The sequence below is a fragment of the Condylura cristata genome, unplaced genomic scaffold (genome assembly GCF_000260355.1).
Source record: "Condylura cristata isolate star-nosed mole 26May11 unplaced genomic scaffold, ConCri1.0 scaffold00002, whole genome shotgun sequence".
In the NCBI taxonomy this organism is placed as follows: Eukaryota; Metazoa; Chordata; class Mammalia; order Eulipotyphla; family Talpidae; genus Condylura; species Condylura cristata.
In genome coordinates, this window is record NW_004567103.1 from 25698189 (window position 1) to 25713949 (window position 15761).

The window sequence follows — 15761 nt, forward strand, 5'->3', positions numbered from 1 at the left end:
GCCACCAGCGAGGGCCTCTCCTCCCTCTTTTTAAATGGGTTTCTTTGATCCCATTTGGGATCAGTACAGAAATAATATAATAGAGTTATATCTTCTAAGTCTGAAATTGTATTTGAGCTAATTAAGTTTATTATTATCTTATGGGAATCAACATAGGATTTTTCTTTTGTTATTATTAACTAACGAATTACTTTTTCTTACATCTTGTCATTCCCATGGTTCTCACACCACCATATCACCCCATGAACTATTGCCATATTCTCTTGTGTTCTTCCCTCTCCTGTCAACAAAGGAATTTAAAGAAAAGCCCTTTCAATTACCCCCATCATAAGAGTAAATCTGGGAACCAATGGCCTAGTTTTATAGAAGAAAATAATAATGAAGCCCAAAGAGGAAAAGCTGCCTGGTGAAGGTGATTCCCATTAATGCCACCACGACCAGGAAGCAGAGGGCACCCGGTTCCCTGCCAGAGTCCACTGGGCTTGAAATGGCTTTGTGCATCTGGATGAAGCGTGGTTTCAACAATTTTTGCTGGTTAATATTAAACAGGGGAACCATTTCTTCAAAGAACTGGATTGCTTAATTTGTTTGAAATTAAAATTGATGATACCCCTTTAAAATATTTTATGTGAAACGGTTTTGTTCTTTGTGGGAACCATCCAAAGGGCAGATCTTTTGTCGGAATTTCCATGTTTTCACAAATCATTTCACGCTGAATAATTCCAACATGGAACAAATGTCATGGTAGAGGCTGCTAAGCTGACTAAATCGATGGGAAGGAAAAATAAAGTCTGATGGAGAATTTCTTTATCATAGGGGTTCTGTAAATGTTGCCTTAGGAGTTGTGGGAAAGGATGATGGAGAGATGGGGCTCCTCTAGTGACTGAAATAGTTCGCATGTTCCTGCTGATCAGGCTAGGCAACTGGATCTCAGAGAGGTTCCTGGGAGTTCCTGAAAAGGCTCCAGACAGCCCAAGGTCAAAACCACTAGAATAAAAGATATTACTTGCCTTTTTTTTTTTTTTAAGATTTATTTACTTATGCATACAGAGATGAGGTACAGGCCAGAGTTACAGGCACAGTGAGAGGATTCACCATAGTCAGAGGGGGGAGCAGAATAGGCTGACTGATGAAGTACACTGCTGAGCGGAGCAGTGGGCAAGCCGGGAGAGGTCTGCTGCGCCATGTAGGTCACCTCAGGAGGGGATGAACTTGCACTGAAGTGACTGCAGCCAGCTTGCAATGCTGTGTCCTAACCTGTTACGCCACCAGGGAGGAACTGTTACTTGCCTTTTTCCTCCTAACTTTTCATGAGTGCCCAGCGGCGCTTTCCAAAGGCTGTGCCACAAGTGACATCAAGATGGGCTGAGTATAGAGGCAGATAGGCAATCCAGCTCTCTTCTTTTGAGTTTGAGGAAAGAGAGTTACAACAACTGTAAAACAATGCCACTTTCTCACTGATTTTCTTTTGGAAGATTATAGCTATTCTTCATGAACTATATGTCTTTTATGGTATACAGTCAGGTCACTCATATTATTATTTTTTTAAGATTTATTTATTTATTCGTACAGAACTGAGGTACAGGCCATAGATGCAGAGGGTAAGAGGATTCACCACAGACAGAGTGGGGCGCAGAACAGGCAGATGGATGAAGTACACTGCTGAGGGGAGCAGCAGGCGGGTCAGGAGAGGTCTGCCTCGCCATGTGGATCTCCTCCGGGGCAGTTGGGAATCGAACTCATGCGGAAGTGGCTTAAGCTTCTTAGTGCTGTGCTTTAACCACTGCGCCACCAGGGAGGGCCAGGTCACTCATATTATTTTCAAATAAGTAAATGAGAGAATGAATGAATGTTGTCATTATTTAAAGCAGTATAGTGTTTCCCAAAAAAAAAAAAACAAAAATAGAAACTCCATAGGATCCAGTTATCCCACTTCTAGATATTTACCTGAGAAATACAATCGTACTAATGTAGAAAGATAGAGGCCCCTCAAGTTCATTGCAGCACAACTTACAATAGTCAAAAACTGGAAACAGTCAAATTGCCCCTTAATTGATGACAGGATTAAGAAGATGTGGTGGACACAAGGGAATACTATTCAACTGAAAAAAAGATGAAAACCTGCCGTTGGCAACAACATGGATGGACCTAGGAAGAATTATACTTAGTGAAATAAGCCAGACAGAGAAAGACAAACACTACGATTTCACGCACATGTGGCCTATAGAGAATGCAAAAGATGAAATAAATAAACCAAAAAGAAACTTTTGGAATATAAGACCAATTAGGGGCTACCAGAAAGGAAGGGTAAAGGGTCTGGGTAACCCTAGAAAAAGAGGACAAGGGTATGGTGAAGGATAGATTTGGACTTTGAGGGGTGAACTTCAAGTAATATATAATAGTTCTGAAATGTATATAGAATTAAACACAATGTTATTTCAATCTAAAAAATAAATTGAAGTATTTCCCAGTTTTAATTTAAAATACTACAAATGTCAATAGAAATAAACCACATAAAGTAGTCTTTAGGCTTCTCAACAATGTCTAAGAGACCCAAAGACCACAGAATGGTGGCTGTGGTGACATGGTGGTAAATATGACACTTGCCCCTCAGTGCTGATTGGAGCTGACAGCCCATGAGTAAACAGGTAGTCGTGATCTGGTAGGAAACACCTCAGAAGGAAGGACAGGGTGTCTAGCAGGATACAGGGGCATTGGAAGGAGTGTTTCAAAGAATGTTTTCTGAAAGAAATAGAGAAGGCATTGCTCAATCCTGCCTTTGGAAGCCCTTCCCTTCTACCTCTTAACTATCCACCCCCACCACTCCCATTATGTTTGTCTTCCCATCAGCATTCAAGCTTCATCCATGAACAACAAATACCTTGAGCTTTTTAACACCTGATTAAGAAGAAAAACTCAGTTGTTCTGCCCCATACTTCTCCCAGCTACTGCCAGCTCTTTTCTCTCCTTGGCCTATTTTGTGAGGCATTCTTTTGCCTCACTGCCTGTATCTCTTTCCTTCCCACTCTCTCCTTCACACACTCCTGTCTGCTGTTGAGACACAGCAGTCTCTCCTGTCACTATTTCCAGTTCTCATGCTCCTCACATCCCAGCAACACTTGTATCGAACTACTGTCTTTTAAAAACAGTTCTTTCATTGCTTCTGGACTAGCCCAGTCTTCGGATATTTATGCCACGTCTCTAGCCTCTTCTTCTCAGTCTCTTGGGTTTGCTCATCCTTCTAGCTACTCCTTAGAATTGGACCAGAGCCTCAGCCCTACTCACATCTGTATCCGTGACTTGGATTCCAAGTGACTTGTGAATGACACTCCAATCTGATCTCTCGTCAGCTTCCAAATACCTCCTGGACACTCCCTTTTGGATTTCTTAAAAAGGATCTCAAACTAGAAAGTGAAAATTCAAATTATTATCGGTCCTGTCAAAGGTGATTTTTACCACATTGTTAATTCAGCATCGTTGAACAGATTGAAAGCCTCAGAGTCACTCTTGACTCTCCTATCACCCTCCCATATTCAATCTGCCACCAAGTCCTACTGATTCTAATCCACCACCAAATCCCCTGCTCTTCACATCCACACAGGAGTGTCACCCCTAGCTGCCATTGTCCTTCTGCTAGGCTGCATGTGCTCACCTGGTCTGCCGTACTTACCTGGTCTGCTTCCACTTGGGACCCCTTCCAAACTTTGCTCCATACAATAGCCAGAATGTCTTTCAAATTGGAAACAGTCTTTATCAAAATCCTTTATTGAAATCCTTTTGTGGGTCTTCATTATCTGTACAAAATGTCAACATTCCTTAAGTCTACATGAACGACTCAGCGATTTGGCCCCTCCTCCCTTTTAGACCTGTACTGTGGGATCGGAGTGGGGGTTGCAATGACTATTCCACTATTCCAGGCCCATGTCATTTGGAATTGCTTGTTTTTCCTGAAAGTTCCTGCAAATCAATGCAGTTGATTTTTACTCTACCTAGAATTCCATTTCCATGTCCCATTCATTCCATCTCCCACTTCCTAATGGCTTGCCCTTATAGCTCAAGGTCTAGTTGAAGCTTGGCTCTTTGGAGAAGTCCCTCTGAATATCCTGCTCATTTTTACCTCTTACTACCCGCTCCACACCTAGGCCGTGCTTCATAGGTCCTGCATATAATCTTCTTCATGTCCTACTGTTAATTGTTAGTGACACAACTGTCTGTTCCTCCAATTGACTGGACTCCTAAGGGACAGGCCATTTGTCATTTTTCTCTCCCAAGATTGTCAATGTCTGGGAGCCTTCTAAGAGAAGTTTGTGAAGCACCTACAGGAACAAGTAAAAATAAATCAACTCAAAGGAGGTAATTAATACTTTGAACCTGTGTTAAGCTGCCTGCCAGGTGAGCTGAGCTGGTAACTGGCCTCACCTGCTTAGAATTTGCACCCTGGAGTTTTCTTGCATTTGAATAAAGGCGTTCATGAGACCTCACCCTGGGCACAGAGGTGGAGGAGTTCCACTAGATGACAATTGGGGACAAGTTGATGAGGGGCCAGAGCCAGGAGGGAAAATGCTTTTCAGGGACCCCTCAGGTTGACTGCAGAGCTGCTGCATCAGCAGGCAAACTGGCAGGGGAATCACAGGCTGCTTAATATTTTAAGTGAAATTTGCTATGATCAATACTAAATCCTTTTTCACCTTGGCGTTATTTTTATGGGAAGAACACTAACAAGCCACAAGGAAGAGTGTGTTTTGCAATGAAGATGTTTTACATTCTCCTTTTGACATTCAGGTTAAGATATCAGAGAAAAAGATGCTGAAAATTATCAACGGGGGATAAGCCAGTGGGACTGTTTATTCTCTCAGCATAAAAAGAGAAACAGAGCAGGAGAAAGAATATACCATTAGCTTCGGTGGAAATACACAAATCTGGGCTGGGCCCAAGGGCTAAAATTCTTCGGTTTTTATCTGATTTTGTGCAGACCTTTAAAACAATATTTTAGTCTTTTGGTAAAAACAAAGTTGAAGGTCGGTCAGCATTATGATCACCAGCAACCAGTAACTGAGTTTTTCACACTGGCAAGGCCCTGGCTAGTGGGGACCAGAGATGCAAGGCCTGGGGGGACCTGACCCCTTAGTTGTACCCCATCTGGAGAAGCGGGGGCAAGGAGGGGGAAGCCAACCAAGCGCTGTCAAGGATCTGCTCTGGTGGCCTCAGCCGGAGAAGGATGAGCTCACTTTAGGGGTAGTGGAAGCTGGTGTCAAAAGCATGGTACAAGGAGAGCAGCCCCAGGGGTCAGAGTGCTGGAGCTTCTGGCACAGGGGCACAGGTTCAGATGGGAGCTCTTCACGAGGGTTTGGAAAGAAATCACACAGCTCACCCTCCAGGCCAGAGAAAGTCGAGAGTGAGCAGGCTGGAGAGGCATGTCAGACCACACCTCAGAGAGCTGGCGAGAGCTTCCTATGTGGACGGTGTAAGGGGACTGTGGGCCCCACCCAGCAATTCTGAGTCAACATTTCTTGGCTTCCCTATTTCTTTAATAGCAAGATGAGCCCCCCCCAGCTCTCCACTTCCTGTTGGTGCAACAGGTTAAAGCATAGCACTGCAAGTGAGCCGCAGCCACTTCAGTGCAAGTTCTAACCCCACCCTGGAACTGGTACAGCAGATTTCTACTGACCATGGGGTACTCCACATGGTGCAGTAGATCTCTCCTGACCGCCTGCTGCTCTCCTCAGCAGTGAACTTCATCGATCTGCCTGTTCTGCTCCCCACTCTGTCTCTCACTGCCCCTGCACTTCTGGCCTATACCCCTGTTCTGTATGCATAAATAATAATAATAATAATAAAAAGGCAAGATGAACTCACGGTGAAAGCACAGATGTAAAAAGCAGGAGTCCTGGAATGAGACCACAAGACTGCAAGAGCTCGTGCTGGGAGCGGTAATGGGAGCAGTGGAGTTTTTGAATTGACAAATGCGATAGAATCTAGCTCATGATCATAATCTTTGACTGACAAGGAGACAAAGTCTTGGGAAAATGAAGTTATTTATTGAATTATGACTAAGGAACAGCAGAATCATAATATGAAGCTAGGCATTCTGAGATTGGAGCTCAAGTGTTTAAAATGCAATTTTGTGTCACCTGTAGTGGTTAATAATAATAACAATTTGGGGATTGTCTACCACCTTCCAGTATGTCTAGTTCATTAAGACCTTACATTCTCAAAACAACCCTTCCAGGAATCATGCTTAGTGAAATAAGCCAGAAAGAAAAAGAAAAGAGATCAGGAACAAGACAAGGGTGTCCGCTATTGGCACTGCTCTTCAACATAACATTGGAAGTTCTAGCCAGAGCAATAAGACAGGAAAAAGACATACAAGGAATCCAAATAGGGAAAGAAGAAGTAAAACTGTCCTTATTTGCAGGTGATATGTTAATCTACATGGAAAACCCTAAAAACTCCACAGAGAAACTAATCAAAACCATCAACCAGTTTAGCAAGGTAGCAGGATATAAAATCAACACACAAAAATCAGAGGCCTTCCTATACACAAACAACCAATCAGAAGAAACAGAAATTTTAAAACCACCCCCTTTTCAATTAAAACAAAAAGAATCAAATACCTGGGAATCAACCTAAAAAAAGAGGTAAAAGACCTATACAAAGAAAATTACAAAACACTGTTAAAAGAAATACAAGAAGACACCATGAAATGGAAAGACATCCTCTGCTCATGGATTGGGAGAATTAACATCATCAAAATGGCCATCCTACCAAAAGCAGTATACAGATTTAATGCCATCCCCATAAAAATCTCAATGACATTCTTCAAAGAAATAGAAAAAATGTTGATGAGATTCATATGGAACAACAAAAAACCTCGAATAGCCAAAACTCTCATGACTAGGAAGAAAGAGAATGGAGACATTACAATCCCAAACTTCAAGCTATACTACAAAGTCATAATAATCAAAACTGCATGGTACTGGAACAAGAACAGACATACAGACCAGTGGATTCAGATAGAAAACCCAGATATAAACCCACAGGTTTATGGGCAGCTAATCTTTGCCAAAGGAGCAAAGAAAATACAATGGAACAAAGAAAGTTTGTTCAGCAAATGGTGCTGGGAAAACTGGGAAGCTACATGCAAAGAAATGAAACTAGATCACTACCTCTCACCATACACAAATATCAACTCGAGGTGGATTAAAGACCTAGACATAAGCACGGAAACCATAACATACCTGGAAGCAAAGATGGGCCAAACACTGCACGACACACACTTCAGCGACATCTTTAAAGATCGAGCACCCATTGCAATGATAGTGAAGGCAAGAATAAATAGATGGGACTACATCAAGTTAAAGAGCTTCTGTACAGCAAAAAAGACATTACAAAAAACAAACAGGCATCCCACTGATTGGGAAAAAATTTTCTGACACAAAACTAGCAATAAAGGATTGATCACAAAAATATATGGAAAACTGATGAAACACAACAAAAATAAAATAAACAACCCTATCAAAAAATGGGCAGAAGAGCTAAAAAGACACTTCTCCAAAGAGGAAATGCAGATGGCCAACAAGCGTATGAAAAAATGTTCAACATCACTTGTAACAAGGGAGATACAAATTAAAACCAGAGTGAGATACCACCTCATCCCAGTGAGAATGGCACATCTTCAAACAACTAGCAACAACAAATGCTGGCAAGGATGTGGAGAAAAAGGAACTCTCCTGCACTGGTGGTGGGAATGCAAACTAGTACAACCACTATGGAAAACTGTTTGGAGTTTCCTCAAACTGCTAAAGATGGAGCTTCCCTATGACTCAGCAATCCCACCCCTAGGTATCTATACAAAAGATATAAAAACACTGATTCAAAAAGATACCTGCACCCCCATGTTTATTGGAAAGACATGGAAACAGCCCAAATGCCCAAAAATGGATGACTGGATTAAAAAGATGTGATACATATACACAATGGAATATTACTCAGTAACCAAACAAAAAAAAAAAAAAAGAAAAAGAAAAAAAGAAACACATGTCTTTTTCAGCAACATGGATGGAGCTGGAAAAGATCGTGCTTAGTGAAATAAGCCAGAAAGAAAAGGAAAAATACTAATGGTTTCTCTCATAGCAGGCGAGAAAATAATGATACTGATGAACAGCTACATACCAGAGACATTTTTTGGGGTGGAGTGGGGAATGGGATCAAAAACAGTGGGGGGAGGGAAATGCACTGGACCATGGTGATGGCACACGGATGACTTGGTGATGGGAAGCCCATGAGGATTACAACTGAGATGGGAAAAGGCACAAAATGATGTAAAAATAAACTGTTATATTATTTAAAAAATGTAATAGTGGGGATAGCAGTGGGAGCATGCTGCCTGAGGCAGGACAGATGGCCTGGAGGCCTGAGTCAGAACAATCCTGCCAACTCGTCACCAGGCCCCAGGACTGGCTCCACAAAGGGCCTCTCCTTTGGCTGTTCAGTCTGTGACTCACCCACCCATTTCAGCCTGGAAATCTGACCTGGACTTTTCTCTGTGCTTATTTGACCCAGTGTTCTAGCTCATTAAGCTAATTCAAATGATACACAACCCCCCAAGGAAACCAAATCTGCATCAGAAATATAAATCTCAATTGAATGTACCTAGTTTCTGTAACACATAATTTTAAATAAATAATGAGTGAATGAATTGAAAAATGAATTAAATGAACAACAACAACAACAACAAAAAAAAATATAGATTCACCGCAACTTGTCTTGCTTCTCCAGCTCAGGTGAATAGTAACACTAATATTTATAACTACTAGGAACCACAAAAAGTGTTTTAAATGGATTATTCATGTCAGTTTTGTTTATATAGCTCTCTACTCTCCCTTTTAATCTTTCTTTTAGACATATTTCCTTGCATATCCTCTTTTGGCATCATCTTAACTCTTTCTAATTTTTCTACATTCTTAAACAATTTAGGTACCGAATATTTCTGGAGACATAGCTTCTGCAGTTTATACGGCATATTATTGCAGGAAAAGCATTAGAATTTAAAAATTAATGATTCCATAGAGCCTTTTTACCTACTTACCAAAGAGGTGCGTGTGTGTATGCAGGTGTGTGTGTAGGGAGTGGGCAGAGGAGGGTGTGAGACCAATTCTCTGGGGATGTTACAGCTTGCTTAGTGGCTATTGATTCCATGCACCATGAAAGATGGAAATGGCTTCTCTTTCTCCCCAGAGAGCATTAGTGCCAGTCAAAGACAGAATCACATTCAGAGAGGACATGGACATTTATTTCACAAAAATGTTTCACTTTGGCTGTGACTCCAAGAAATGAAATGACAGCATGCGAAATAGATTCTTCTCTGTTTCTCGCTATCACAAAGCCGGATGTTAGGAAGATGGCCTAATCTGTTTTCACTTAGAATATACTACTTTATAAACATCCCTTCAAAAAAAGCCATTATGGCTCTACCTGTCTGTATTTCTGAGAAAAATGTCTAGTTACCCTCACTGAGATGGGCAAAATGGTAAACCTCAGAGTCTCTAAAGCGCAATATTCTGTTTTCCTGGAAAACCAATTCCACATAATGAGTGTGATATTTTCTATTTAACCCAGAAATGCTGGCTCAGCAGCAGTTGTTTCAAACTCACAGGACTAAAACTTTCCCCACTGTCCACAGTGGGTTTGCATCAAGCACAGAGGCTTAAAGTGCCCAGGGATAAGAAAATAGTATTTCTCCCCAAATGTGATTTTTCTGTCCTTGGCATGTCTTCCTCATTCACAACGAGGACTCCCTTCTGCCTTCGAAAAGATTCATATACAAAAGCCCGATAGCTTTTCTAGATTTAACTAGTGTCATCAGAACACTTTAGGGTCTATTTCTGGAGAGCACGTGTGGGAGGGTGCAGATCAGGAAATCAGTGGAGAAAAAGGATACACACACAGGTGTAAGTCACACGCCTGGGCTAGGCCATCGTACAGATTAGGCCATCTGTCAGTCACATCCTGAGCAGTGGGATTTACGGTTGTCGTTTCAGCTACGTCTGTAAATATATTGATATTGTGAACAGTGTCAGAAGAGGTTTTGGAAGGCAGTGTCTCCTGGAATGGAAGTAACAGGAATGTTCACTGTCCTGTGTGATGGAGACAGCACCACCTTCTAGAAGCATTAGTGCCTATTACAAAAGATTTGTGCTCCTTGCCTGTAACACAAACATTGCACATTGAAGTATCCGCTCTTCTCAATGCTTTATGGGAACTGAAGATTAGGGAGCTGACATGAATATTAACACAGTAGCTTGCCAATTACCTGAAGAGTAAGCCCTTTGTCTCTGACCCAGGAGTCTTGGGTCTTCTGCTGGTATCTGTCAAACTTGTCAGGTGTATTTACAGCTTGTATCTAGTGTAAAATCTTAGCCCCTTTATCACCACTAGATGGTATTAAAAATCTTAGAATGTTGGCCTGATAGAGGGAATGTCTTTTACAAGGGTTGGGAAAGCATGCTTGGGGGCAAGGTTCCTAGAGCTAATCAGAATGTCACTCTATGCATTATTTCTGTCCATTTTTAGACCAGTGATTTTCACTTTTTCTTTTTTTAAAGATTTATTTAGTTATGCTTACAGAACTGGGGTACAGGCGAGAGGTGTGGTGGGTGAGAGGGTTCACCAGAGACAGAGCAGGGAGCAGGAGTGGGAGAAGAACAGGCAGATTGACAAAGTACACTGCTGACGGGAGCAGTGGGTGGGTCAGGAGAGGTCTGCCACACCATGTGGGTCAGCTACCTGGCTGGGGATTGAACTTGTGCTGCAGTGGTTTTGGAAAGCTTCATAATGCGGTGCTTTAACCCATTGCACCACCAGGGAGAGCCTGGTTTTCACTTTTTTTGGAGGTAGGTAGAGACTGAGAATCTGCTGACTGTTCTGTTCTGCGAATATATCCTCAAAATCTCATATAAGCATTAGCTCATTTTGCACAGAATTTTGCACATTTGTGGAGATCTTAAAAATGTTAACTGTCTCTGAATATGAACCTTTCATCTGAACTGATTCCCTGTAAGGATAAAGGCATAGGTACACTGCTCATAACTCAATAGGCACTCAAATGCTTCTTGAAGGGCACATGAATAAACTAGAGAACAAAATAAATAACAAAATAAATAAATTCGAAGGCTAAATGACACTCTAAAGTAGGAAATCAAGAGTTGTACTAGTTATAGTGGGGATAGAACTAGTTATTCTAGTTATGTTGGGGATAAAATAATAAGGAAAATCCTGGTAATTTTCTAGGAAAAAAGTAATGAGGGAAATGGGCTCAAGAAAATATACAGTTTCAGACAAGGTGATTAAGAATGTGAATTCTACAACCAGATTACCTGGGTGCAAATCCAGAGTCTTTCACCAGCTGGTACTGTGATCTTGGGCAGTGTGTACCTAGCTACTCTGTAGTTCAGTGTCATCATTTGCACAGTGGACAGCTCTGCAACCATAAAATAGTGCCCAGACTATAGAAAGTAGTCAATAAAAGTTAGTTGTCATGGTGGAGTCTAGATATCAAAGCACAGTTATGTGATGAAGAGAATCTGTGGTTTTGTTACAGTGATGCTACTATTGTTTAATAGGCACCATTAAAACTAGAGGGATGCGATCCGCTAGTGAAACCTGGTGAGATATAAGAAGAAAACTAATGAAGGAGCTAGGAACCATAAGGTCATAAATATAAACTTGTGTGGCAACCCGGGGCCCTTACAGGACGGAGTAAGGGGGAGACCACTCTGGTGAAAGTTTAAAAAGAAACAGGGGTTAAGTCTCAGCACTCTCACTGCTTTGGCCTGAGTTCAGTCCCCACCAGGAGCTGACCCATATATGGCTCAGCAGACCTCTCTTGTCTTTCACTGCATGCATGGCGTAAGAAGCTTTCAGAAATGAAATTTGGAGGATGTAATTGTAAATGGAGGAGAATTAAGGTGACAGAGTGGGAGGAACACATTATAACCAGATTGCTCTCTGAGCAGCAGAGGCCAAGAAAGGCCAAAGCAGACACTGGGCAGAGGGTAAAATGATAATGGCCCAGAGCTGTGACAAGGTAGCTGAGCTTTAGACAGAGACTGGTTTTGTGAAATATGCTATCAACAATAAAACACACTAAGCAGAGACAAAATTATTCTGCCAGAACCATAGTAAGTGATGGCACAGAGTGGGCAGAAACCATCTCATTCTTAATTTTGCTTTCCTATTTCTCACTAAAGCAGCCTCAGCATGCACTGTGATAAGACCTGAAGACCCAACTAGGCAGAGACCATGTAGCTTCTTTAAATTTGTTTAAGTGATCAGCTAGATCAAAGTGAATTCTGTCCCTTGGCCCTGAAGTACTTTATAGATGAAGTGAGAGAATGCGGCTGGTCGTGTGTTGGCGACATCACAAGCAACAGCGTTAAACTGCAGGAGACAGGCAGCTGCTGATCCTGGGCCTCACAAAGATGGATTTAGCTGAGGTGGACCTGGCACTCAGGAAACTCTCTGGATCCATTCTGGACTGGATTCTTAATTCTTGGCCTTGAGCAATGGTTCACAGGAGGAGACTGGGTACTGGAGAGAGCGGGCCTCATGAGATAAGACTTGGGCTCAGCACCACAGACAGAGTGCGTGGGCTTCCCCAAGCATTCAAGAGTGGCTGGGCCCCCTCTGTGAGGGGATGGCGACATGCAAAGAATGTTACCAGAAAGGTTTGTCCTTGACTCAATAGCAACTATGTTAATGATGTTGATTAATTTTCCTCATACTTCTCTGCTTGGCTTATTCTGTTCGATATTTTTTATTTATTCTGTTTAAATCAATGATTTACATAAAGATGAAGGCAATATTTATCAGCTTTGCAAATAATCAAAGTTTAAAGGTACCTTGACAGGTTAGAATGTCTCCATGAAATTTAAGAAGAGTAACAAATTTTCCAAAAGGATAAAAAGGGGAAATACTGCTTTAAAAGTCTTGAGGCATTTCCACTCAGTGTGAGTTATGAGTTTATGAGTCATAAGTGATTTTCCTCTAATTCCTAAGAGTCAGTGATTTCATAAGCATTAATAATACTTAAATAGCGACTGCAACAGCAACAGCCACAACAAAAAATAAAAACAAACCAAAAGGTCACTGCTTCTTTTGGCTAGCTCAAGTACATAAGTAAAAGATTTTTAAAGTTGTAATATTTCCAAACACCATTCCAATAACACTGTGATCGCATCAGAATCACCCACGCAAAGACTGTTTCCATAAGCATATGCTTACCCAAACATACATTACACTTAAATGATCAGAAACAATTGACATAGCGCCAAGAATGCAGAAGTCATAGGCAAAATTCACTTCACTTTCACTGGCTGGTTGCCTCAGTTTCCACTCCTGCAAAATAGGGATGACTAATATTTGTCAATGCTGCTTGAGAAGGGTATATCATAAAGCACAACAAATAAATCTCTGGTTAGCACCTTGCCCTAATGCCTTGGGGGGCAGTGCTCAAGCACCTCACATCTCTTGTTGACCACAACACTCATCCCACAGTGTGAGAGACTCCTGCGCATCACTCACATCCCCCATAATCTATTCTGTGGGGGGCTCATGGTGTGTGGACACTCAGCAGCAGGCCCCGGGGTGCAGACCCTGCCCTGGGCACGGAGGCCTCCAGAAGTCTTTTCTACACAAAGTGTGACAGGGTAGCCCAGAGTGGACTGGGTCGCCTGTCTGTGGGGCCTCACCTGCGTGCTCACAATTCAGTTATACTGCAGGTACATGCAAAAGGGTCAATAACGGGTTTATTTACAAAAGGGGAAAGGAATAGGAAACAACCCAGGGAAAGAGAGCAGGATACAAAGTAACTGGAATACCTTAACAGCTAGGCTGACTGAACACACCGAGTCACACGGTCCAGAGAGCCGTTTCACGAGCGAGAGAGTGAGAGATGCAATCACACCCTATTTATCCCCCCAAATGTCCCAGAATTCCTGCTAGCTCCTCCCTTGGGTCCTCGCAGTTTTCTCCCTAGTGCTGCTGGGAATTGTAGTTTCCAATCACTGGAGTAGTGGGTAGAGTCCAGAAAGCTGGAGTAGGGGCTGGGGTCCACAGGACTCTGCAGAGTTCCCTTACGACATCCTTTCCTTTAACAAAAGAACACAGCAAAGCCAGCCTGAAAGTGTAGGGGTAGGAAGCACTTAGAAGTGGAACCCAGGCTTCTGCTTGGTACAGCTACAGATAGGCACAGACGTGTCAGGTATCAGCTGGAAGTGCTAAGGAATGCTGAGGAGAGGCCAAGAGAAACTTTCTGGAAAGCAGCTGGGAGCAGACATCCTCAAGGTCAACCCCATGCATTACTTCATGGACACAGTTTGGATTCAACCAAGACTATAGAAAGTGAGATTATCTGCCTTGATTTTGTACTTTCCCTCATTCTGTTGGTGAAAGAAAAAAGAATGTGGATTGGAGGGATTTTGTGTAGTTTTCTGTTCATAAAGAGAGTGTTAGCTTTTCAATTCCTTCTTCCTGTCCTGATGTTGGAAGACTATTTGCTGTTTTATTCACCTTTTGACATATTTTACTAATACATCACCAGTAATCAAGTCAATGAATCCTGTAAGTAAATACTTAGTCCTTAGGCCAATATACCTAGCTGTGTGCCTCTGGTAGCATCAGTACACAACACACAATGAGAAATAGATGGTAACATGTTTTTCTGCCTGGTCTTAAACTCAGTGACCTGCCAGCATCCTTTTAGGGACACCAACTCTGGGTGGTGTGGGCACTTTCAGAATGAGATGTGATCCTTGCCCCCAAAAAGGCTATAACTTAGATTGGGGATATTCAACCTATGCAGTTTAAGTAAAGACTATTCATGGCAACAAGTGCTGAATTCCATTATCCAAATCACAAAGTATTATTTTTTCCTGGCTAGAAAAAACAGTGTAGGTCTTTACACAGACCAACCATAGACTAGACATCCTTGTTTTTCTCATTTGATACTAGGAACCAAGGTACATGATGTAAATTATTTCCTTTCCAGAGGATCCAAAGTCTTTCTGGAGGGAGGGTTCCTCCCTGGGGCAATGAGATAATCCCATTTACTCAGGCAGGGTGTCCCCCTTCTGCACCTGCCTCTCCTCCCCAGGGATTTCAGGGAAATGTAGTAAATTTCAAATAGTAAAGAAAGCTGCAGAAGGAGAAAAGAAATTAAGAAAAGGGTAAGATTTCTTCCTGAAAAATGACAGGACCAGTACTTTACTCTTACCCTACATATAATGCAATCAAAATTCTTGTAATGAAGCATAATAGAAGGAAAAAATTTCTAGAAATACAAAAGAAATGGAAAAGTTTATAGGCTTTTATTTCCTTTGGCTTCTCAAAGATACAGTTTTTCTCAGGTAGAATAATGGGTTTACTCCGGGGTCTGAGCGCTCGCTGCGACATGTGGCCAGGACGGGGCTTTGCAGAGTGAGGCGCTTCTCCTGCGGCCCACAGATCTGAACAGTAAGTCATCTGGAATATGTTGTCTTATTGAGCAAACACTATCCTTTGCAATTATAAAGTGATGTAATTGTATTGTGTTTGGCATTATTGGGGCCGGACAAATGCTTGTTGTTGTTTCAGAGGATAACCAAAGATGAGCATTCAACATAACTCTAGTTTCAGAAGAAAAATAAAAGGTGAGGTAAGGTTAAATAGCTACAGACATTTAAATTTCTTGCATAAAAGGCTTTTCATTCTTATCACTAGCTACA

General features: G+C 41.9%; 1 protein-coding gene across 1 annotated transcript in view; it reads right to left on the bottom strand.

The window, feature by feature from the left end:
- Window positions 1-15761, bottom strand: part of LOC101628204 (aldehyde oxidase-like) — a 113378-nt gene that overhangs the window by 28683 nt on the left and 68934 nt on the right. The gene's annotated exons all lie outside the window — the stretch shown is intronic.